Below are 23,122 nucleotides of genomic sequence, written 5' to 3'. Positions count from 1 at the left end.
ATTGGAGCCAAATATCAACACTTGCTCCAGAAAATAACAACCCAATCAAATATATTTTCTTTGAATATATAAAATAAAAAAAGTAAAAAAAAATAAAACACCCAGAATGTAGTAATTTATAAAAAAAAAAAGCATCAGGAGTTTGAATCCTACATTGAAAATAAAATTAATATGTTTATCATATTAAATTATTATTAAAATGATTTTAGTTAGATTGAGAGGTTTCCTACTGCAAAGTTCCATGGTATTTTCTCAGCATCAATAAATTTACAATTTGACATAATATTTTATCTGTTTTATGCAAATTATGGATATAGTGAATAATAAAATACAAATCTTTAAGTATCTTTAAGTAGTATGTTGAAATTTAAACTTTTGTTTTTCTAAACAGTGGAACAAATGAGAGTATCAAAATATTTAAGATTTTGGGGACTACTTCTGTGTAAAAACAATTAGAAATTTAGAAAATAGAATTACAAATAAAATTTAATGAAATACTATTCATGACACTGTTTAAGATAGTTTAAGAAATATTTTCTGTACAGTATTGTTTTAATGGCTATTAATAATGGTTGACTTTTATCTTACATTATTAATTTAAAACAAGTCTCAAAGAACATCAGAAAATAAACAGTAAAATCAAACCTGTAGTTTTCTGCTGACAATTATTTTAGCAAAGTAATTACTATGTTTATCATGGTAATTGATTTCATTTCAGGAAAAATTTCAGTATTCTAAATATTTAAATTAGATGCAAAAAATTTATTTTAGGTCTATTTTGCTATGCCTTCAAATTTACATTGAGATTAAAATTAATTGAAATTTAAGTTCTCCCCAAATATGGCAGGAACATGCTTTGTTCCCATTCACTTTGTATGCTTGCCACGAACACAAATTTGTGTAGAAATTTATCCATTACATACTGAAATTATCAATGCAAATGGACAGATAGGAACTCTGATAGGAGAACAAAGAGTTTCAGGGTTGGAAGAATAATGAAAATAGTTTTAAACATATTTTCACTGAGCTAAGAAAGACCTAGCCATATTAGAAGTTAATAATCTTTAAATTGTTGAAAAATATATAGATATTTCTTATTAATTTTAGCTTATACATTTATCAATAAAATCTTTCAAATCAAAAGTAGTTTTAAGATATCTTTTAGCTTAAGTTAGATTTATTAATATTATTATGGTTTCTTCCCTAATCATTCCCTTCATGTAGTTGGTTAAACTCTCCTAGAAGGCGAAGGCTGCCTACTACCAGCGCTCCTGGGTTGGCATTATTTGGAATGCCTGGAGAATCTTTAGATACAAATTAGTCTGCTCATGTTTATGCCCATAGATAATCATAGGCACACATATAGAAAGTGGATGCAGTCATTTTTGTATTCTCTCTCAATAAATTTGAGTATATGTTGCCTAAACAGCATACATACCTAATTTTACATGTATAAATGTTTATATATACATATATAATAGCATTCTACTTTTTCTATTATTTTCACACTGTTTATAATTAGAAAGGAATTTGCAAAAGATTGTAGTGTAAATAGATATACCATGTCTCTTCATTTATGTGGAAATGTTCATCTTGAAGAAGTAAACAAACAAACAATAGAATTTGTAATTAGTTAAGATCTCTAATTGGTAAAAAGATTCATTCATAAGCCACACATTGGGGTAACATCTGTTGGGACCCAGCCTCAACTGAGATTAGCACATTCTGGGGTAGGAGCGTGAAGGTTAAAATTATTAAGCAAAAGGAACAGAGATGTGAGAGAAATAAAAGACATAAACACACAACAGTATCAGGATAGAAATACAGTGAATACTAAACCGCCTACATTTATTTTCCACATGCTTATATACTTCACCCCAGAAGGGGAGGGGGAAGACAGCAGACTTCATTAACATAATATAAGAAATAGACCAAATATCCTGGAGGCACCTACTCCCTGGAAACTCCTGCCAATCTCCTTTGAAGGAGCAGGAATAGCAAGGTGGGCAGATTCACCTCTATATTCAAAATACTAATTAACCACAACCTAGGTCAGGATCTCTTGCTGTAGCCACACCTGCTGTCAATAACTCTGGAAGAGAAAAATATTAGCTCAAACTCTCTGAGCTTTAGTCAAGGGGGAGCAGGTTCACATCTGTGGGCCTCCACGGACTCACATGCAATTAGTGTTTCTAATCTATAAATAATATTCTTAACATTTCCATCATTAGTAAAAATTTAAATAAACAAATATATATATATAGTCAATTAAATACATTCCTGTAGCGATCTTGACCTTAAATTAAGTGGATTACATTTCAAATTTTTGTTTAAAGCTTTACACCTATGCATGGTACTGCGTCTTGGCTGTAATCCAAAAGTGTGTATGGATCATATTACCTCTAGTTTAAGATCAGCCTGGGATATAGATCAAGTCCAAGTGATACAGCCTGTGATAAAGAATAAAATCTTGTTTCAAAATCCATCTACTGCCCATAAGAGAAGATGCTTTTTTCACTTATTTTGGAAGTTAAGTAAACATTTCATAACTATTTAATTTTATAAATAATAATATATATATATTAATTTCAAAGAAATTATAGATTTAAAGAATAATATATTTAAAAAATAAAAATTATGTATTTATGGAACATTTAGTTTAACACACGTTGATTAGGCAACTGTTGCTTAGCAATGGCAGTTATAGGTATGATCCTATGCCAATTGAGGGGCAAAAATTCCACCCTCATGCTTCTACATGACATTTATGAATACTTGATTATTCAAATTTGTATTATTTTAAATTAACTAGTTACATTGGTAACAGAATTTTTATTTCTTTGAGGTTTACAATTTTATTTTTGAGAACTTGCTTTTCATTTTTTATATAATTTTTTGAAGTGCCTTCCTAAGTATATAAAATTTGCTGCATATAATTTGATGCCTCAAATTTCTACCAATAGAATTATAAAAAAATCCTGTAAATTGCTCAAATAGAGTAGATTAGAATTTGAAGTTTTGGAAGCAATATAATTATAGTCAGGACTGTGGATTTAAAGGGGCTCCTATAGTCACACAAATAAAGATAAATAGTATTGGTTTTATTGTGGACTGGTGTATAAATTGCTTATTGAAGGATATACATGTGCTGTTTTCATTTACCTATTCCTTTCTCCAGACCTATATATTGCATATGCTATCTCCTATTTATATTCATTTCCGCTTTGTTGTATTGTCCAGTTTGGTACATGATAATTTCATCCAATTCTTGCTCCCACACCCAAAACAGATGGATGATACATGAGATGTATTTCTGGACTAGGATAACTTCCTAAAATGATGTTAGCAGGAGCTATTTATTTTTTATGATAATTAGCATTTGTTGTTGTCCTGGATGAATGCTTTTAAACACCACAAAAGTCTGTTATAGCTCTGAATGGTGTCCAAAAATGATGGAAACGAATTGGCTTCAGAAACAAAGCTGTGTTTCTGTCAGTCATTTTGGAACATATGATTCATTTTAAATATAAACTAAAAATAAATTGAATAGCTGTCAGCTTGTAAGCAATTCCAGGATAAATTGTGAATATTTGCTTTTAAAAATTCCTGTGTTTCATCTTTGTTTATAGATCAGCAGTCCATTAACAAAGAACTCTGATCTGGTAAGCAGAAGCCTAGGATTCTATCCCAGACTTGCTGCTAAATTACTGGAACACATTGGAAAAGAAGTAAGGGGATAGGAATGACTACAGATGAGCTATCATGCTTTAGATATTATGTAAATTCTGTCATAAATTATTTTTCTTAATCTTCAGAAACAATGTTCTGAGTCCCAAAGGAAACAGGTTATCATTTCATCTGGCCAGCTTCCTTGCTAGGCCTCCTGCCCAGCAGCAGCCTTAGAAACATGAATATCTCCCTCAATTCCTTCCTGAGTTGGGGTTCATAATCAAGTTCCAGTAGCCATTTGTTCACTGCTCTGACCTCTCAAATCTACTGTCTTTCATGTTGTGCTATTTTAGGTCAAAAGATGTATCATCTTTCATGGTGTTTGTTACTAATCTTATGTGATCTAACTGAATTCTCAATTTCAGTTTCAATCTAATCAATTTTTGTTGATAGTCATGTCTCAACACGTCACTTAGAGGTTTGTTTTCTGCCTTTTATAATTTAAATTTTTATTCATTTTTATATACCAACCCCAGTTCCCCCTCCCTCCCATTCTCCTGTTCCCCCCACCTCCACCCCTCCCTCCATTCATTCCTCAGAGAGAGGGTAAGTCCTCCTATGGGAAGTCAACTAAGACTGCCATCTCAAGTTGAGGCAGGAGCAAGTGCACCCCTCACCCCCGGAATCTAGAATAAGCAAGTCTTCCCGCCATAAGCAATGGGCTCCAAAAAACGTTAGTCATTCACCGGGATAAGTCCTGCTCCCACTGCCAGGGGTCCCACAAACAGGCCAAGCCACACAATTGTCACCCACATTTACAGGGTCTAGTTTGGTCCCATTTAAGGCCTCCAGCTGTCAGTCCAGAATCCATGAGCTCTCACTAGTTCAGGTCAGCTGTGTGTTTCCCCATTATGATCTTGAACCCTCCTTGCTCATATAGCCTCTCCTCCCTCTCTTTTCCTGGACTCCTGGAGATTGGCACCATATTTAGCTGTTGATCTGTGCATCTTCTTCTATTAGTTACTGGATGAAGGTTCTATGATGACAATTAGTGTGGTCACCAGTCTGAATATAAGAGAAAGCTGGTTTAGACACCATCTCCATTATTACTAGGCGTCTTAGCTAGGTTCATTCTTGTGGATTCCTGGGAATTTCTTCAGTACCAGATTTCTCACTAATCCCATAATGGCTCCCTCTATCAACATATTTCTTTCATTGCTCTCCTTCTTTATTCCTCCCCAACTGGGCCATCCAATTCTCATCTCCCATCTCCTCCCCTACACAGTTTACCCAGGAAATATTATCTATTTCCCTGTCCTAGTGTGATCCATACATCCTCTTGTTGTGGACTGCAGCCTGGTTATCCTTTGTTTTATATGTAATATCCACTTTTGAGTGAGTACAGAATATTTTTTAGTAAAGAAATTCTGGTTGATACTCCCTTTACTGTCTTCTTGGCTCTAAAATGTCACCAAAAACATTTGACAAGTTCTGCAAGTAACCTTGGTTCTGAATCTCTCCTGTCATTTGAATTTAAATATTTCACTTAACTTTTGAAAATTTACAATGAAACCATTAAAAATCCTTCAGTTGCTAGACATATTGTTCTGTTCAGATGGAAAACTCTAATTCTAGCCAGCTCCTGACCATAGGATACACATACCTGTGTGTGCACAGTTTCACAAACAGACTATCTGGCTTTACTTCCCTCAAAGAAAGGCTTATCTGGTCCCTTTTACAACACCTGAAAGATTTTCCTAATTTATCCTAAAAGCACCATAGTAACTCTCACTGTGTGTTGGTTTTCCTGGCTCTATTTATCATGAATAAATCTTCATCTAAATAGAATAGACTCTAAGTCTTAAAAGCTTCTAAAATAGCTCAACTCAAAGATGTATCTTAGTGATAACTTATGGTCTGAAGACATGAAGATGTTCTTGTGTAAATTGCTCAGAAAAAAAAAAGTGGACATCAATGAGTTAGATAATCTTCTCAAAGCCAAATATAGTTAGTAACTTAGAAATGCCTACTGAATATTAATAGATTAGTAAAAGGTTTGAGGTACACATAGTTTCTTCCACAACTTCAAAATAAAATTAATGTGAATTACATTTATGTACATTTCAATCATAATTAAAGGTGTATCTATTTACTCAAGCAATCATAGATAGACCCTTTTCTATAAATCACTTGGGTCAGAGAGCACAAGATTATGAATAAAACTATGCCTCTGAGAGCTGAAGCAAAAGACATGGAGGAGATTCAATGACCACAGTACCTCAGAGAGAGGCAAGACAATGTAATATGTATGAGGGCTCAGCAGCAGAGCTCAGAGATTCTTGGGAAGGGCTGAGGAAACTCTGCAATTCTGTTTTCTCACTCACTCTTGGAGTAGGAGAAAGTAAAAGCATTTCAGCTGGAGAAAAAACGGCAAGGTGTCATGAAAATGTATAGATGCCCAAGCAAGCCAGGTTATTAGGGACTGCAGGCACTTCATTGTGAGAGATTTGGGGGAAAGTAAGATGAGGGAAAATACAGACAAAAGGCTAATAAAGATAGATCACCAGGAGCTTCTGATGTACTGTTCTGCTTATCCTTATCTGACTTCTCTGTCCTAATCCCTCTGTATGGTTATAACAGTGATGTTTGTATGACATAAATGTACCTTTCAAACCACAACTAAGTGTTTCATAGATGACCATATAATTTCTGATTATGTCCCAAGAAAGAGAGCTAGAGCAGAAGGATCTAGAAACAGAAACTGATATGGGTGCTATGATCTTTGGTTTCATAAAGCTGATAATGGCACTGCTGTATAGTCTTCAATAAGTTGTTTGTCCTTCAAAATCATGAGTCTGGGGATTTCTTAGTTGAAGATCATGTATACTCCATAGAATTGTTGACATGATTCATGAAATATAGAAGTGCCTCACTGAACATATATAGTAGATGCTTATAAACTTGTAGCAACTGAGAAGCTATGTGTTACACACTGTGTGAAGAAGAAAATGTTACTGCTACCATTTTTGTTATAGAAAGTCTATGTGCAGTAATTTGGCAAGTTACAGAAGAATATAGATCTTGGATATAGACCTAATCAGTCAGTTCTGGAACTCAACACCCACTGTACTGAATAATGTTATGACATGGGATTTGAATTTATTTTGCTTCCTTTAAAATTCATTTTTGTCATTATTTTTAGTAAAGTTATGGTACGATCAGAACTATCTATAGTAAAGTTTTTGTAGTTGCATTGTGGATAATGTATTAGGGATACAGAATTATAGATGGGAATAGTTTGAAAACAAATAAAATAATTTCAGATTGGTAAAAGGAAAGTGTTTCGCTTAAAACGGAGTTTATAATAAGACAACAGAGTAGAGATTTTTAATACTTAAAGCAAACAAACTCCAGAGTTACTGAGCAGACTGGGTATGAAGGGATGAAGAAGTATTAAAGCAATAACTGTATCTGTCTAAAACAGTAGAAAATTAGATTAGTGGAAGAAGAGAGGCTTAAGAGAAGAGGTATAAGTACTTTTGGGAGAGGATTGAAGGGAGTGGAGGGGCAAAGAGGGAAGCAGAGAAAAATGTAGAGCTCAATAAAAATAATAAAAAATCAATTAAAAAGACTTATTTGCTTTTTTATTAAGGGACCTCCTGTATCATAAATATATCCTGCATCATATCTTTAAGATATTAACAAAGAATTACTGTGAGCATATAGAACTCCCATTGGCTTCTACTTTCTGTATGGATGTCTTTGAAGTATGATAAAATAAAAATTATCATGTGTCAAAGTAGGGCAGTTTCATAGTATAAGAGAGACCAGAGCTCTGCTAGTGAGTGGACAGTCATGGAAATGAATTGAAATGAGAAGGCCTAAAAAGAGAAATGTAAATTTGTTTAGTTAGGGATGAAAGTCAATTCCTATTTTAGGATTCCAAATACTTAACAATTTAAGCTTTAATTCATTTCTATGATATAATTATCAAGGAGAAAGACGCCCAAGAACTTTCTGTTAAGCAAAAGTCAATATTTTAGTATTAATTTGGGTGGAGTATATTTATACACTTTGATACACACACACACACACACACACACACACACGTGTGTGTGTGTACCTTAAGGTATTTTAAGGTTAGTTTGATAAAAGTCAATTAATAGAGGAGAATATATTTTGTTTTATCTAAACCCTACACTTAAATGCGATATAATACCAAACATGGAATTAATAGAATATGTTAATTTAAGAATATATATTCCTAGAAGATACTAATTTGAATAATATAGCAATTTTTGCATTGTGTTCCAGAATCAAATAATTTTAGGGAGTGGGGTAATTTAGGTCTAAGATGATTATATGTTGTACATTTTAAACACAAAGCTATAATTGCTGTATTCTATAATTCCAAATTCAAATACAATTAGCAGTTACAAGTTCAACCTAATTATTTGGATATAGTTGATTACATAGTTTGACATAGTACGGTTTACACTGTTGGTTATGTTTGAACTTTGGTTTCTTTTTAATCCCAATTTTAAAAGCACAAAATTACTTACTATTTCCTAGGGTCTAATTACATGGTATTATTTTAGATATATTTATAGGATAAAATCTTTAAATTTTTCAGTATTTCTAAAAAATGTCACACTGTAAGACAAATATAAAATCTTTTATATATAAAATACATACTTTTCTAAAGAATTGTAAAGAGGTTTTATAGAAGCCTCAGCGATGATTAAGTAAGACAAAGATACTGTGAAGAACAATAATTCTAGCAATGATAGGAAGACAATGAATGTTTCTCTTAAACTTAGCTTTCCCAGATTTAAACACATTGAAAAGGATAAATTGCTTCCTTCCCCTTTTTTCGTGTCCTGGTTTGTTTCCCTCTCTGTGCAGCCCAATAGGAAGAAAAAAACTTTAATGGTCTCAATGATACACCTCACAGATTCTTTATATTGTTGTATATAAAAATGAAACTCTACAGCTTAACCTGGGAGTCTTCATACTTTCCTTCTCATGTCTCATTCTCAGTCACTGATACTCAATTCCTTACTCTTTTTGTTTGTTTTCTCAGAAAACCAAATTTTTTATTGATTTTGTTGAGCTATACATTTTTCTGCTATCTTTGTTTTGTTTTGTTTTTATTTGTTACCATACAAATAATTATAAAATATCTATTCTGTGTCAGCATTGTTTTTGATTGAGTAGACAGAAAACAAAACAAAACAAACGAACATGCCAATGAAGTTTCTAACACACATTAATATATGTATATGTATACATACATATATATGTCATATTGTCATAAATATATGTAGAATATATAGTATATATTCTACACTACTCACCATGATAAGTATTATAATGAAGAAGAGAGTAAAAACATACAGGGAATACAAGTAAAATATCTCTTGAAACACTAGGAAGGTGACATGTGAACTAAGACTTTAATAAACTCTGGATGTTTATTCTAGAATAAACATGAGAATGTCTGAAGTAGAATTTTCAAATAATAGCAGTGTATGAAACAAGAGAAGGAAAGAGAATGATAGTTTTTAGATGAGGTGTTTATTTCATATGGGAAGAAAACTTTTGGGAAAATCTAACTTTTGTGAGATATTTTGTGATATGCATCATTTTATTTTTAATTGAAATTAGATTCTTCCTTCATTTGAACATCCCAACCATAGTTTCCCTTCCCTGCACTCCTCCTGGTTGCTCCCACTTCTCTCTTTCCCTTATCCACTCCCCCTTTCCCTGTTCTGTTTTCCTTCAGAACTCGGGAGTTTTTCAAGAGACATCAACCAAAAATACAAAAGAAGGTAATAATAAAGCAAGCGAAAGTCCTCATATCAACTTTGGGCAAGCAACCCAATTGGAGGAAAAGAGTACCAAGTGTAGGCAAAAGAGTCAGAGATGTTCCAGCTCTTCCTGTTGCGGATCCCATAAAACCATTAAGCTGAGAGCCTTAATGTAGACACAGAGGACCTCATGTGGACCCATGGAGACCTGAACTTGATTATGTGAGCCCCACGTAGATGATTCTGTGGGTCATCCTCCACTCTCAGTTTCTGATAACTACCATCTGCCCCTGTTCACTCGTCTAGGTTTTTGGAAACTATCTTTTCACTTTCTTTTCTCTTAAAGCAACTTCCTTAGCTTTCCTAAGTGGTCCCACTCTAAGTGATATCATGTGTTACTTGTCTCTCCATGCCTTATATACTTATATATTATATTCTGCAGACACATCTAAGCCACTCATGGTAGAAATTAGTTCTCTGCTGGATTGTTCCTATACGCATACAAAAATAAATATTATACAACTACATACACACATGCATTACACTTTAAAAAATTTACCCTTTGAGAATTTCATTCATTGTAATTCAGTCATGTTATTTTTTCTTTTGCATCTCAAAAATATGTCGGCTCACTCAATACCTATTCAACTTTGTGCCCTCTTGTTTTAAAATACCAACTGCATTCAATGGGTTCTGTCCTTACTCTCTAAGGTATGTGAGCATCTCCTGAAGTGTGTTAAGCCTACTAGAGTCCACACATTAAAGAAAGTGAATTCTCTTTGCCTGTAAGCTATCAAATACTAGTAGTACCTAATCTGAGCATAGGATTTTTGTCTGTGTTAGCTTGCATATGTCTGTGCATGCTGCCATGGTCTCTGTATTGCATTTTCTTTGCCATTGATGTACATTTAGGCTATACTCATACTTTGACTATTGTGAACTATGCAGAACTAAGCATGGCACTTTAGTTTTTGACAAATACCCAGTAATGATATTGTTGTATCACATAATACTTTTATTTAAATTTTTTATTCTTTGCTTTTCTTTTGAGATTATAACATAATTTCTTTTTGAGAATTTTAAGATAATATAATTCTCCTCTCCTTCCTTCCCTTAATCCTCCAATATACTCCTCCTGGTTCTCTTTCAAATTCATGGCCTGATTTTCATATATGATATATTAAACATACACATATAGTACATGTACATATATATTTTCAAAAGTTTCTTGTTATGACTGTTCAGTATAACTTTGAAAGATTATTCTATCTCAGCCTACAAAGTACCAGGCAGTAGGAGCTTGCCATGGTTCCCAGCTTTTTAGTTCTACTTTTAGTTTTTTGAAGTTGAGAAACTTCCACGTTGTTTTTCTTAGTGGATATACCAATTTACATTCTCAGAAACATTGTATAAAAATTTACTATTCTTTGTTTATTCATATTTATTAGTATTTATAGGTATTGTAACTAGAGTGAGATGAGATCTCATTATGGTCTTATTTGTATTTTGCTCATGGTAAGTGAAGGTGATTAAATTTTTCATATAACTGGGGATCACTTGTTTATCTTCTGAGAAATTCCTACTCATATCAATGACACTTATTTTAATGTAATTGATTTGCATTTTGGCTTTGGTGTTTAGTCCTAGATGTTTATTAAATTATTAAGTTATTTAGTTGTAGAACTAGATTAGTATATTAGTATGCCATATATTTGTTTGTTAATTTGTGGGAGAGCTATGACTCATGTTTTAGGTCAAAGAACAGCTTGCAGAAGTTGGTTATTTCTTTTATCCTAAAAATTCTTGAGATTGAGCTTAAGCTATTAAGCTTAGTAGTGTCTTTACCTGCCATGAGACAGAATTTTAGCAGTAAAAAAATCATGCAATAATTTTTTTATGTGAATGCATTAAGTGCACAAAACTATTGTGCTATGAACAAAATGCTGATTAAATTAAGATGTTAATAAAAATGCAAAATCCAATTGTCACCTCTTTGTGTGTTGCTATATTGTAGTCCAAGACCTATATATACTATTCTTCAATAATCGCAGTTCTATAAACTTAACAATCATAATTTCAATTAAATTAAATTAAATATATTATTTAATATATAATAAAATTAAAATCAATATCACTGATTCTTAAGTTTAATTGATGCCACTGACTGGAATTATTTGAACAACTGTTAAGAATAAAGTTTTCACATTCAACCTTTATAAACTAGTAACTGTAGGTTTAAACATATATAAATTTTGGTTTGCATTTGTATCAAGAAACATAAATAAGTACAGTGGGCATTGTTAATGTTTCCAAATATCTGGTTATCTTCATGTCTAAACTGTACTGTGTTGCTTTTCATGTTTCTCTTGGTTTTCTTGGGTATCTTTAAGCGATTTATTCATTTCCTCTACCTTTTTGTTTGTAATCTCTAATTGTTTATGGCAGTTTTTCACCTCCTGCTTAACTGTGTTGCAATTCTTTAATATAGTCTTTAATTATGTCTAAGTAAACATCTTTAGTAAAGTAGATCTGATGATGCTCTTATCAGTATCTGCATGGAAGCATATAATTGCCTGACCTTTATTTCTCCAGATCATTCATTCTTGGTTACAACAATGATGGCGATAGTACAAAGCATTCTAAAATATTTAGAGAAAATAATGGAGCTTGCTCTTCTAAAGAATTTTCTGGTCCTACATCAGTCCTTACTCTTTGAAACATAACATGTCCTATTAAATTACTATGATTTGTGAAATGGTTGGATTTTGCCAATGTTTTTCTTATTTCAGCCTGTAATAAAAGTATTAGAAAGGCTTAATTACAGTACTACTTTTTGGCTTTACCTCTTTTTTTGTAGTTTGGCAGGCAAGAAGTGTGGTATCGCTAATTTTTCCCAAGGTGCTAGGTTCTTGAGTGACCATAAATTAATAGCATTTGAGATATGAGATCTTGCCAAATACATATATTTTCACATTCTTAGAAATAATTGATATTAAGGTAACATTGTCAGTATATCACACAATAGTATCATTTGTTAAACCAGCTATGATTTTTGTCAAACTTAAAATGGTTGGTTTTATAATGATTTGAGATTGGCAAATTTATTAATCACTTTTGTAGAATACTTACTTTAGTTGTCTAAATTTCCATACTAAATAACTTCAATTCTGTTATAATATCCTTACCTTTAAATTATTTAAAACAGTGTGTGTATGGGTTGTGAGATGGCTCAGGGGGTAAAGGCACTTCCTGACAAGCCTGACATAAATTTAAGAGCAAGAAATCATGCAGTAGAAGGAGAGAACTGACTGACTAATGTTGTTGTGTGACCTCTACATATGTTAACACATCCCCCAAATAAATAAATGTAGAATAATTTTTATTAATCTAACATGTAAAGAAAGCTTTTTCAGCTTACTAAAATTGTCAACTATAAACTCAAGTCTTAGAACTCCTGTACATAGAATTAATTCTTTATAACTATTTTGTCAAACATTATAACTCAATTTTATTTAATTTCTTGATGATTTTTCTAAAGTATACATTGTGAGAGTAGTGCTTCTGATTGGTTAATCAAACATTTAAAAATTCTTCCTTTCTATCTTCACAGTGAACTTTTTATCCAGTTGAGCTAATTGAGTTGGCATTCAAAAGAAAATTAAGCCAGCACTTGAAATCCTAACAGAGCCGATTAATTACTCTATTAATTATACAGTAGTAAATGACAAACTCTAAATCTCTTTCCCATAATATGGACAAAGGTCAGAGAAATAGCTGACTGACATACCAAGGAACCGAAAATGACAAATGATGTCAATTTTTTAAAAATGCCATGATATATTATCAGAAACACAAGAATCATGCATGCAATCTTTAAGCATACTTAAATAAGTGTATTATTTAACATTCAAGGAATGAGAAACTGTAGAATGTTCAGCTCTAAATGGGACATCTTTATTTTTCCTCATCTCCCCCAAAACCCAGAGGTCACCATGAAAAAGGGCGAGGGCAGAATGTAGGAGCCAGACGAAGTAGACGTCTGCATTTAAATATCATTCTTGGTATGATAACATATTTAGTTGTACATATGAACTCACTGTGGCAGGGACTCACGCACAAAAGTTTCACAATACCAAGCCAGCTAAAAAGCCAGCATGGATAAGTAAGAGTCTCACGGAGTTCTACCCTGTTAAAGGAGCTATTAGCAACTGATGGTTGCTGGGAGAGAGGAAATTAGTTTTCTTAAGGATGCAGACACTTTGAGGCTACCCATACTCCAGTAGATTGTCCCACACTGATGCACATACAGACAATTGTGTATTTGTAAGATATAAAGTGAGCACATGGAGTTAGTAGGGAATGTAGTGAAAGGGATGCGATGAATTAGAGTGATGGGGATGCTGGAGGGTTTTGATCAAGAAACAGTATATTCCATGTAAATGTTAAAACAAGTCTAAACTCAGGGATAACCAATCAGATATGATATATTTAGAAATAAGGAAGCAAAGATACTCTCTCTTCATGTACAAAAAGACAAACAATGCAAAGGTTCTATAACGCTGCCCATGTGTTGGCAAAAGCCCTGAGGCAACAGCAAAGAGGAAATCATATTCACAGAGGTTGAAGACTGAACATAAATCAATGGTCAGCCTGAATATTTTTGCCATTAAACAACAATTTCTTCTCTCTTTTCCTTTCTTCCCTCTTCCTCTTTATATCTTTCCCATCCCTGCCTTTCTTTTTCTCCATCTCTCTACTGAATTAGATAGCATAACTTTTATAAATTGATTATTGTGTTTTTCTGACTCGTCACTGAAACATTTTATTTAGTGATATTTATATTCTAAATATTTTATTATTTCAGTAAATATAATAGTCCTTGTTGTTAGTTTAGGGATGGAAAATGTTTGTCCGATATATATGTATCGTATCTTCAAACATGTATAAAAACAGAGTTTCTAAGTTATTATAGTTTTAATTATTATTATATGTTCTCATGCATAAAGCAGAAATACATTATCTTATTCCCCAAAGTTAGTGAATTCTGTGTGATTTTAATTGTCAAATAATATAGCATGATTAATCAGTTGATTTTGTATACTAATGATAACCATTACATCCTCCTCCCATTCTTTGATGATGATAGTGGTGATGAGAACATATTTCTAGATGTACTTTCTGGAGAACCTGAGGTATGTAGACCCATCCTAACAGTTGATGTTAGGTAAACAATTAGAAACAAAACAAAGTTCTTTAGTCCCCCAAATAGGGGAATATAAGTCTTACGGATATCAGAAAAATATTGTGATTTATACCTCTATTCAATTAACAATTAGTATGATGAAATAAACTCCTGTATATTCTGCATATGAATTTTCATATATAGATGTCTAATTCATCATACTACTTGTTAATTTAATTATGTTAGCTGATCACTATGTTATCTCTCCTTCTTTATCTTTACCCCATCCTCTTTCTGCCAAATCTCCCTTCTTCTCTTTCCCCTTGGAGTTTATTATTCTGCTATAGTAGTTGTTGTGTTGTGACCCAGTTTGTAATTATAAGACTGTAGCTTTAGACTTTCTGATGTTTATACTGGTTATCACTTATTTCTATTTTCCTTGGGGAAATATTTTGAATCAGTTATTAGATTGGTGTGCAAAGTATGTGATAACTTTGTAAGATAAACAGTACATGCTTAATGGTCTGTTTTTATTTTTGGATATTTTTATGTAAAGTTTAAAGTTATATTGTACCTTTAAGATCTAAAATTCTTTTATTCAATGAAAATGTAGCATAATGCAATTATCCCTTCCCTCAAGCAACTAAATGCCTTGTTCTTTAATGGTGTGTGAGTTCATTTAATTAGTTGGCTTTTTTATTTTAAAGAACATTATTAGTTGATATTTTGTTAAATTATTATTTATGTGTGGTTAAACAAAATTTACTGAGTGAACTGCTGAGAATAAGTTTTCAATTCTGAGTCCCAAGTCAATATTCTGATGCAATTATAACCTGTTCTGAGATTTTTAAGAGAAAAGTTCTGGTTATCTTCTTAATGATTCAATTGTAGTGCTGCATATGTATGAGGCAGTTTAAGATTTGCTTGTATTAATACAAATATGCTTGATTCATACCACCTGACCTCCCTAAAAGTAGTCATGGTTTTAAGGGACAACAGGATCGCATGATTCTGTGAAATAAATGGTTATTGTGTTGAATAGGTAGATGATTTCATGGTGGAAACACTAATCAAACTTTTAACATTTCAAATATAAGACATTAACAAAAAGTCAGAAGAAAATCAAATTGTAGTATCTTGAAACTGTAGTTTTTTGTAAACCTTGGCTTCTACTTTCAATATTTTCTAGAGATTTCACAACAGATATTGAGATTGGCTTATAATTTTGTCCTTGCCGTGAATGAAGTTTCTTGGGAAATAGAGAAGTTAACAATGTTACATTTCTACCTTAGTTGGAAAATGCTGACAAATTAAAGTCAACATATAATGTTTACTCTCAACAAGGATTAGATGGAAAGGTAGAAGAATAAAAATATTTTGGAGAGAAAATTATCCAAAGTTATTGAGAAGAAAGAGATAATCTTGAGAGACAAATGTCAATAATGGTCAAAACAGAAGCTATTAAAGTTACTGCAGGCCAACTATAGTCTGAATAGTTAGCATATATCTTCTTCATTTTGATCCTATCATAAGAACGCTTACCTTGGCCTCATATGCACAGATATAAAATATGAACTTTCATGACATTAAGTAACTGTTTGAGAAGAAAATACCAACAAATGTCACAGTTAAAATTTAAACGGAAAGTGATGAATCCAGTGTTCACATTCTTTGTAATAATTCTGTCTTTATAACAGATAAGGAAGAAATCACTTGATAATAAATAAAAAAAATCTATGTATAGACAATTACTATTATACAGGGGCCTATCAATGCCTATCTCAGCAAAAATGGAGCTGTGTTATAACTAATTTACTTGAGAATATGACACTCAAAATGCATTAAATGGAGGTATTACCTTGATTTAGTCTTGCAAACATTTGTAAAGCATTCATTTTTGATGACCTGAATTTCTCCTCAAAACTATAAGAAATTATATTTTCAGCCAAGTTTTATTTTATGACAAATAAGAAACTACAGCCAGGGAAAAACAAGAGATAGGCAGAGGTGAGTAAATGGTGTATAGCATATCTAATTTTATAGAGGATAAAGATTATATCTGAAGCAGCCTACTGTCAGTATGAAGAAGATGATTCATGCACTTAATACAAACTGTTCAGCATTTTTGAGCAAATAATAAATTGGCCCTGACATACTACAAAGGACAAGCAAAGAAAAGTTCAGTCATGGAAAATATACGTAAGTGGGCAGGCTAGATATTTTAGGAAGTAGCCCATAAAACATCCAGAATGGAAAATAGCATTATACAAGACAGTGATATGCATCATAGATATCAGTGCCTTTGACCACAGATTCTCAACATTGTTGTATATTTTTACCGAGCAAGGTGATTATTTGCTGTGGGGACTAATGTGTATATTGCAGGATGTTTAACAGCATTTCTTGCATCTACCCACTAGTTGTTATTTGTGATTTTAACTGTAGTTGTGATGATCAAAATATCTTCAGCATTACTAAGTGATTCCTTAGGTACCATCGCTAATAGAGACTGACAAACTTGTTGGATTATATTCCTAATCATTGTTTTGTCGATTAAAGGAGCATGTGTAGCTTATAATAAAGACATCCTACGGATTTATGTATATCTGGCTTAGAAATCATAGTTTGGACACTAATAAAATTGGGATCAGAGCCATTGGTTTTGGAAAAAGGGTAACTTTATTTACTGATGATAAACACTTAATAAACTTAATGAACACCTAATAAATTAATAATTAACATTAACACATAAATACTTAATAAACTTGTTAAACATCCCTCATTCTTCCAGATTCCATGGACACAAAAGTAAAGAACTCATATGAAATCAGAGATTGCATCAACAGTATAGTAATACAGATTCTCCAGAGTGTTACAAAACTATGTTTGATCCCCAGATAGTGACACTAATTGCTTCATGACTATGTTAGAATGTTTGCTTACTTTTGATTTTCCTGGGAAATGGTTATAATTGTAGCTAGAGTATTTCTTACTTCTCTGAAGAGACCATGACATTTATCATTCTTGATGCAAAGGAAGATGAATTGGTGAATTTACTTGATAAATTGAAGTTATAAAGATTGCTTACTGACCTATAATTTCATATATTTACTGTTTGAGATAGTAATTTTATTTTATAAAAATTATACTAATGTTAGAAAATTGTTAAAGTATTAGCTGTCGCAAGTAATTCCTATAATCACTCTCCTTTCTGGAGGCACCCAGTTTTCCCTAACTCTTGTCAAGAATGAAGTTCAGGAACTTAGATAAAAATGAATAAATAAGGAAGGATGTCACATAAGTATATTTCCAAAATCTATATAATTTCTATCTGTTCTCTCATTAATGATTTGAATAGTCACAGAAAATAGAAAAAATAAAGAAGTCCTGTAACTCATTTAGAATTATATAGGACTTGTCACTTTTGTTTGGCTTTTAAAAAATTTTTCTGATATATAAATGATAATTCTCTATTGTAATAATTCTGTAATTAATAATTCTCTATTCTACATATTTTCTTTTGAATCATAGCAGTTTGTAGTTATATATAAAATGTTAAATAACCATTTCCATATAGGTGATGACCAATATTTACTACAACATAAATGTTTTCATTGATCCTAGTACTAGCATTACTGGAGGCCCTTTTTTTAAACCTGTATTCTCCCATATGATGCAAACTTGGTTTGATCTCCTATATTCTTGGATGGCTATATTATTTTATTTTGGAAAGTTACTATAGCAAATAGGAAACTGACTTTACAAAATTTCTTTGCTTCCATGAAGGTTCAGGAAAATGACAATAGTTATCATCAAAAATAAAAAAAAAAATTCAGTGGCCAATATAATTTCCCAGCCACCCAGACCCCCAAAAATCACACACAAACTATATTAATTACATCACTATTTGACCAGTCGCTTCAACATATTCCTAGCCAGTTCTAATATCTTAAATTAACCCATTTCTATCATTTTCTATTTTACCGCAGGGCTCATGGCTTGTTACCTCTTTTTTTCTTGACTGCTACATGGCTTCTCTCTGACTCCACCTTCTTTCCTCTTTTATCTCTTCTTGGATTCTCCACCTTGCTATATTCTTTCCTGACATAGGCCAAATTAGCTTCTTTATTAACCAATGTTAATAAAATATAATCACAATGTACAGAAGGAAATCCCACATCAGGCTGAGGCTTATAGCTGCTTGACTTATAGCTGTGCCACTGATGTCTGTCATTGTTTAGTGAAATAAAGAAAGGGAGAATAAGTGTAGTTATTTCAAGAAATCAGAGGGCACATAAAATGGCAAGTGGCCATATAGGGGTGTTTCATCTCTAGACCTGAGCAGTTGACCTTGCATTTGCACTGCAGATAAGGCTGAAAGAGTCCTTTTGCAGCTCTTAGATCTGCCAAGAATGTTTCATGATAGTAAAGTTGATTCAGCACTCTTTTAGGCTTTCTGGGAGAGCTAAACAACTTAAAGATTTCTGTGATGAAGGCAACTTTATGTGGTGGTTTGAATGATAATTGCCTCAATAGCCTCATAGGTTTGAATGTTAGTTCCCAGTTGGTAGAATATTTAAGAAGGATTAGATGTGACCTTGGTGGAGTAGTTTTGGGGGTGGGCTTTGAAGTTTCAAAAGTCAAAGCTAAGAATAGTATCTTTCTGCCTCCTGCCTGAGGAATGGTTGTGAGATCTTAACTACTGCTCCGGTGCCTGCCATGACCCCTACCATGATGGTCATAAACTGACCTTTTATAACTGCAAACAATCCTCCAATAAACTTCAGTGTTCTATAAGTTGCCTAGGTCATGGTGTCTCCAGCACAATAGAACAGTAACTAGGATAGGGCCTGTATAACATCAACTCTGAAACCTAGATGCACTTTCCAGAATATATATTTTCTGATTGTGACTGAAGAGGCATGCTAGAAAATACTAATAAACCCAAGAGAGTAACTGTACTAGAAAGTTATTAGTATGTTTTTCTGTCTAAATGACCAGACTCATTTTTTTCTATGTGGATCTATGAGAAAAATCATGCTTTCTGAAGGATACAAGGGAGTGGTAGGGAAGGATTTAGGGACAACTGTATGATGTATCCATTTCTGATTTACTTTAGCTCAACTTCCTCATGTAAACATTCTTACTAAAGTAAAACTAAAGAAAAAAAAAGCAATCTTATAATAAGTTGTGCCCAGTATCAGCTGAGAGAGAAGGTAAATGTTTTAACAGAAATTCAGTCCAAGCAGCAAGATCCTGTGACAGTTGGCAAGCCCAGGGCCTCCTAGAGAAGACTCCTGTCTGTGCTTCCAAGTGCCTGCTTCCCTTTTTTACTCCATTAGAAATAACCACTACTAAGTGGCCCATCATCAGTGCCAGTGTGGCTTTTTTTTTTCACATTTGCTAAAAGCTTTTCCCTTGGCCCACTTTTATTTTTTTTTCTTTTGTTTCTAAGTAACTATTTCATTTTCCTCCCCCTCCTTATTTTGCTTTTACTGACTAGGAAAAAAGAATGTCATCTGTAATGGGGCTTTCTGATGGATTTCTCCTGTCTTCCTGGATAGCCATCCCCAGATCTAGTAACATATGCCACATATGCATTAGCCAATATGCCTATTAGTAGGACATTGTTTTGTACTCGACAGACAAAGAAGGAAGAAAACTCCAGTTGGAACCAGCTCTTTATATATATGCAACAAATAGCTTCCCCTTAAATCACAATATGGAACGTCATTGAGGCCTTAAATTGCTGTCATCTAAAATGTTTTACTCCCATCGTTATTTCCCTAGATTATGATCAATTTTCTCCTGGAATGAATTATTCAAATCGAGGCCAGTCTTCTGAATCCTTAGGAAAAAACAATGCATGAGCACTTTGTGTCTGCCCTCCTCAGTTATCATTTGGCACAGTCTGTCTCATGCTGGCAGAAATTCTTTTTTTAAACATATAATTCATTTTCCAAAGTGGATTGCAAGCTTCTTAAGATTAAAGATCATGCCATGTCATTTATTCATTTAACAAATGTATCTGAACATCGTTAAAAAAATTTAATCAAGCAAAAGTCCCTCCCTGTTTGGGGTTTACATTCTAGTGGGGGGGATATAGAGATTAAAAATTAGTGTTGCAAATCTAGAAATATAAAATATGTTGAAAAGTGGTTAGTACAGCAGAATAAAGAGCAATGTATGAGAAATCTGAAGTATAAGTCGAGAGGCCTTCAGTTTTCAGCAGAATGATTGGAGTGTGTGAGAGAGCAAGGTCATAAAAGAAGGGCAATGTATATAAACACATACTTTGATACAGGAACCTACAGAGTTGCTATTAACTAATTTATAGGACAGAGAGGAACAGGGGGAGCTTAGGTTTGGAAATATGGAAGTCTGAAGATCCTGGAGACATCCCAGTGTGATGGTTTTAACCAATGGATATAGGTGTCTAAGCCTGAGCAAATGAGTAGATCTTATCAAATTAGGGAGTAATAGTATTTTTGATATGTCAAGAGAAATGAAAGCTGCAATAACTACAGAACTTGCCAACCTGCAATATTGTTGGTTCTCTCAATAAGCGCATTTTCAGTGAGGTGATGGAGACAGCATGCTGAATCCAGTAAGATTTAATGACAGTATGAGGTGTAGTGGGTGTGAATTTGTGTCCTTCATGTCATACACTGAAATGGTCATCTAAATGCGATTGTTTTTAGAAGTGTGTGTACTGAAATCCAACACAGTTGATGCTGCTTCGCTTTTTACATCATATTTTCCTTCACAATGGAGCATATTAATTTTCAACAGTAGCCTACATTAGGACAAATTTTGTATCATTTGTGTGTAGGATGCTGTTGGAGTAGAGGGCCTCTGCTGCTACTGCAGTCTTTTTCTACTTTCAATACGCTGCCATATTCAACTTAGCAGTTCTTTGACTATTCAAAGTATCACCATATTTTATGGTTGGGTGTTAGTTATAGATGTATGAGAGCCTCTGCACAGTTTTCTGACACCAACTTTGATATTATTTCTGCTTTTTGGTCCATTTTATACACTCCACCAATCTCGTATCTACCTCCGTTTCAAGACATTTCCTTGTTCTCAGGCTTCACCTAGCACTTAGTTTCTAAGCTTTCATTGTGTTGATAGCTTTGTAGTTTTAACTTTAGGTTCATATTTTATCAGAAGTCAAAATGAAGATGGCATTTTATGACAGAGGATTGAGTGAGTTGGCATTACCATATTTGAATCTTGAATACTATGAAAGCTATGCTTAAGAAACTTCGAGTGACATACAGGTTATTTTTAATCCAGCTTCCTGAATTCTAATGATGAAGAAAGGTTCTTTAAAACCTCACAGTACCTGGGATTCTGAGACGCTAACTGAATGTCATTTGTTTTCCTCAGTCTTAGGCACTTAGGTTCTCTGTAACTGTAAACCTAGATACAAACAAATCCATACATCATAAGGGCCAGGAATATTTTTTTTAGTGACAAACTATTAGGATATAATGTGTGTTGTAAGGACTGAATTCATTAACTCTGTAGTTGACTAAATTTTCTTGTAAAAGAAATTATTTTGGTAATTTGTTAGCTGTGGCAAAAGCAACAACAATAAAACACCAGCTCATTTTAATGTAATTTCTTACCTATTTAAATAAAGACAGTATTTGTTCAAAATTTTTAATAGAAAATAAATTCTTAACTTTTACTTTTAATTAGACAATTGGCATTGTAGATACAATGCATAAAGTATAAATGATAAATATACTCCATACAGAATTGGAGAAACAGTATCTGGCCTTTCAGTTAAAGCCACAGTCTTCCAAATATATTTTTTATTGATTTTTATTGAGCGCTACATTTTTCTCTGCTCCCCTCCTTGCCTCTACCCTCACCCCTTCAAACCTCCCCCACGATCCCCATGCTCCCAATTTACTCAGGAGGTCTGGTCTTTTTTTCTACTTCCCATGTAGATTAGATCTATGTAAGTCTCTTTTAGTGTCCTCTCTAAGTTCTCTGGGATTGTGGTTTGTAGGCTGGTTTTCTTTGCTTTATGTTTCAAAACCACCTATGAGTGAGTACATGTGGTAATTGTCTTTCTGTGTCTATGTTACCTCACTCAAAATAATGTTTTCTAACTCCATCCTTTTGCCTGCAAAATTCAAGATGTCATTTTTTTTTTCTGCTGTGTAGTACTCCATTGTGTAAAGGTGCCACATTTTTCTTATCCATTTTTCAGTCGAGGGGCATTTAGGTTGTTTCCAGGTTCTGGCTATGACAGAAAAAGCTTCTATGAACATAGTTGAGCACATGTCCTTGTAACACAATTGAGCATCCTTTGGATATCTACCCAAAAGTGCTATCACTGGATTTTGAAGAAGGTTGTTTCCTAATTTTCTGAGAGATAACCACACTGAGATCCAGAGGGGTTGTACCAGTTTGCATTCACACCAACAATGCAGAATTGTTCCCT

General features: G+C 33.1%; 1 protein-coding gene across 4 annotated transcripts in view; it reads left to right on the top strand.

Annotated features, from left to right (window-relative positions):
* The window catches only part of Grik2 (glutamate ionotropic receptor kainate type subunit 2), a 600,544-nt gene that overhangs the window by 215,090 nt on the left and 362,332 nt on the right, over positions 1 to 23,122 (top strand). The gene's annotated exons all lie outside the window — the stretch shown is intronic.

Source organism: Alexandromys fortis, unplaced genomic scaffold (genome assembly GCF_014885135.2).
Source record: "Alexandromys fortis isolate MF-2015 unplaced genomic scaffold, M_Fortis_MF-2015_v1.1 scaffold_141, whole genome shotgun sequence".
Taxonomy (NCBI): domain Eukaryota; kingdom Metazoa; phylum Chordata; class Mammalia; order Rodentia; family Cricetidae; genus Alexandromys; species Alexandromys fortis.
This window is presented reverse-complemented; position numbering and strand designations above follow the sequence as displayed.